The sequence below is a fragment of the Chelonoidis abingdonii genome, chromosome 25 (genome assembly GCF_003597395.2).
Source record: "Chelonoidis abingdonii isolate Lonesome George chromosome 25, CheloAbing_2.0, whole genome shotgun sequence".
Taxonomy (NCBI): Eukaryota; Metazoa; Chordata; order Testudines; family Testudinidae; genus Chelonoidis; species Chelonoidis abingdonii.
In genome coordinates this window covers 19,235,776-19,239,529 of record NC_133793.1, presented here as the reverse complement: position 1 = coordinate 19,239,529, position 3,754 = coordinate 19,235,776, and the positions used below count along the sequence as shown (strand labels likewise).

Sequence of the window (3,754 nt, the reverse complement as noted above, 5' to 3'; positions counted from 1 at the left end):
TATAGTCTGTCGGCCAAATCCTGATCTCTTTGAAGTGAGGAGCTAAAGTGGAGTTGGTCCTGGGGTTGATTTTGTTCTATATCTTCATTAATGATCTGGAGGATGGCGTGGATTGCCTCAGTAATTTTGCAGATGACAGTAAACTGGGAGGAGTAGTAGATAGGCTGGAGGGTAGGGATAGGATACAGAAAGACCTAGACAAATTAGAGGATTGAGCTAAAAGTAATCTGATGTGGTTCGACAAAAACAAGTGCAGAGTCCTGAACTTAGGACGGAAGAATCCCATGCACTGTTACAGACTAGAGACCAAGTGGCTAGGCAACAGTCCTGCAGAAAAGGACCTGGGGTTACAGTGGACGAGAAGCTGGATATGTGCCAAGAGTGTGTTCTTGTTGCCAAGAAGGCTAATGGCATTTTGGGCTGTATAAGTAGGAGCATTGCCAGCAGATGGAGGGATGTTATCGTTCCCCTCTATTCAGCATTGGTGAGGCCTCATCTGGAGTACTGTGTCCAGTTTTGGATACCACACTAGAAGAAGGATGTGGAAAAATTGGAAAGAGTCCAAAGTAGGGCAACAAAAATGTTTAGGAGGCCGGAGCACATGATTTATGAGAAGAGGCTGAAGTAACCGGGGTTATTTAGTCTACAGAAGGGAAGAATGAGGGAGGATTTGATAGCTGCTTTCAACTACCTGAAAGGGGGTTCCAAATAGGATTGATCTAGACTTTTCTCAGTGGTAGCAGATGACAGAACAAGGAGTAATGGTCTCAAGTTGCAGTGGGGGAGGTTTAGGTTGGATTTTAGGAAAAACTTTTTCATTAGGAGGGTGGTGACGCACTGGAATGGGTTACCTAGGGTGCTGGTGGTGGTATCTCCTTCATTAGAGGTTTTTAAGGTCAGGCTTGACAAAGCCCCAGCTGGGATGATTTAGCTGGGGATTGGTCCTGCTTGGATCAGGGGGTTGGACTAGATTACCTCCTGAGGTCCCTTCCAACCCTGATAGTCTATGATTCTATGATTTATGAATCCAAATTTGGCCTCATTATTCTGAGTCAGATTTTCTTTAGGAAACTCTGGAAAAAGTTTTTCTTTAAAACAGCCTTTCCACTATAGCAAGAATGACAGTTTTTACATATTCATGTAAGATAAAAATAATAAAAAGATGCATAACATATAATTACACAATAATACCCCAACAGTATACACATAATCATTTCATTAGGAACTAAGCAATGCAGAAACCTCTTTTGCACATTGTGCGGAGCAAACTTTCTGTTCACTCAGAAAACCATATCAACGAGATGACATATGGACATTCCCAAGAAAGGACAAACATTGAAAACCCTGTCTCACCAAACACTCACCATCTCCTCAGGCCTTTCCACCTTCAAAACCTCCTAAAAGAAAGAAACCAACCAACCAAGCAGTTAAGCAAAAATAAGCTAAAAATCTTTCAAACATACAAATAAAAACCACAAAGAACAAATGCATTTGTCATAACTGTAAAGGGAAGGGTAACAACCCTCCTGTACGCAATACTATACAATCCCTCCTGGCCAGAGGCACCAAAACCCTTATGACTGTAAAGTGTTAAGAAGCTCAGGTAACCTGGCTGACCCCTGACCCAAAGGACCAATAAGGGGACAAGATACTTTCAAATCTGGGGGTGGGGGAGGCTTTTGTTTGTACTCTTTGTTTTGGTGCTGTTTGCTCTTGGGACTAAGAGAGACCGGACATCAACCCGCGTTCTCCAAATCTTTATGAATCAGTCTCTCATATTTCAAACTTGTAAGTAACAGTCAGGCAAGGCGTATTAATTTATCGTTGTTTTCTCAACTTGTGAATTTTACCTTTGCTAGAGGGAAGTTTATCCCTGTTTTATTGTAACTTTGAAACTAAGGCTAAAGGGGTTCCTCTGGGCTCTTTGAATATGATTACCCTGTAAAGTTATTTTCCATCCTGATTTTCCAAAGATGTTTTTTACATTTTCTTTTTAATAAAATCCTTCTTTTAAGAACCTTACTGATTTTTCCATTGTCCAAAGACCCAGGGGTTTGGGTCTTTGATCACTTTGTAACCAATTGGTTTGGATATTATTCTCAAGCCTTCCTAGGAAAAGGGGTGTAAAGGCTTGGGGGGTTATTTTGGGGGAAGAGGAACTCCAAGTGGTCCTTTCCCTGTTTCTTGTTAAGTCACTTGGTGGTGGCAGGGTACCAGGTTTTAACCTATGCTGGTAGAAATAAGCTTAGGGGGCTTTCGTGTGGGTCCCCACATCTGTACCCTAGAGATCCGAGTGGGGCAGGAACACTGACAGCATTCATATCTCAATCTGAGTCATTATCCCAAAATATAAGATGAGACAGAGACCTCACTACGGACTTTGCTATGACTACTTATTTTACAGGCAATGATCTCAGATACTACGGTAAGTGGTAGCAGTGCATGATAGATAGATTATGATCTTATTTACATTGCTGTGTAAACATATAGAAACTCCTTTTATTCTTGAGTCATGTTTGTCTGTATTTTTACTAGTGGAAATATCCAATTCTGCATAGACTGATTGCACAGTATTTTCTCATGGAGGTAATAAGATCATCAGCTGATTATATTTATAAAGAAACAGAATGAAATTGCTATTGCAGGAGGAATATGGACATTTTTTTGTTAGTGAATAACCTCCAACCTATCCATTTACTCAGAGCGTCTTTGATCTCTTTGTTTCTCATGCTGTAGATAATCGGATTCATTATGGGTGGCAACACGGAATAGAGAACAGCCACTATGAGATTCAGACCTGATGTTGAGCTGGAGCTGGGTTTCAGGTAGGCAAAGGCAGAAGTACAGAGGAACAACGAGACTACAAAAAGGTGAGGGAGGCAGGTGGAGAAGGCTTTATGCCGGCCATGCTTAGAAGGGATTCTCAGCACTGCTTTGAAGATCTGAACATATGACACAATTATGGAAACAAAGCAGCTGGAGGCTAAGCACATACTAAAGATAAGAAACCCGACTTCAAAGCGGTATGAGTCAGAGCAGGCGAGCTTGAGGAGCTGGGGGATTTTCACAGAAGAACTGATCCACCATGTTTCCTCCACAGAAAGACATTGCAAACGTGTTCCTTGTGTGCAGTGCAGAGTAGAGAATACCACTGATCCAGGCACTGGCTGCCATTTGGACACAAGCTCTCCTGTTCATCACCATCTCATAGTGCAGTGGTTGGCAGATGGCGACATATCGGTCATACGCCATGACGGTCAGTATGGCAAAACCTGCTGAAACAAAGACGACAACCAGAAAAATTTGAGTGACGCATCCAGAATACGAAATTGATCTGGTGTTCATTAAGGAATTGGCCATGGATTTGGGGATGGTGACAGAGATGGAGCCGAGGTCTAGGATGGACAGATTCATCAGGAAGAAATACATGGGGGTGTGAAGGGGGTGGTCGAGGGCTATGGCTGTGATGATGAGAAGGTTTCCCAGCAGGGATATCAGGTAAAGCACTAGAAACACCACAAAGTGTATAATCTGCAGCTCCCGAATGTCAGAGAATCCCAGGAGAAGAAATTCAGTCACAGTGCTTTGGTTGGACATTGTTTTCCTTAGTACACTGTGTGATGGCTGTGGAGGGAATGAGAAGGACAATGGTCAGCATTACAGCGACAGAGGGAATGTCCCTGATTCCCCTTTCCCTAATATCTCATTATATGAATGTCAAAGGTGCACAGTACTTATCACTTACAATGACAAG

The 3,754-nt window shown here is 42.5% G+C and overlaps 1 pseudogene; it reads right to left on the bottom strand.

Moving 5' to 3' along the window:
• Positions 1-2,636: 2,636 nt before the first annotated feature.
• Positions 2,637-3,754, bottom strand: LOC116825249 (olfactory receptor 14A16-like; annotated as a pseudogene).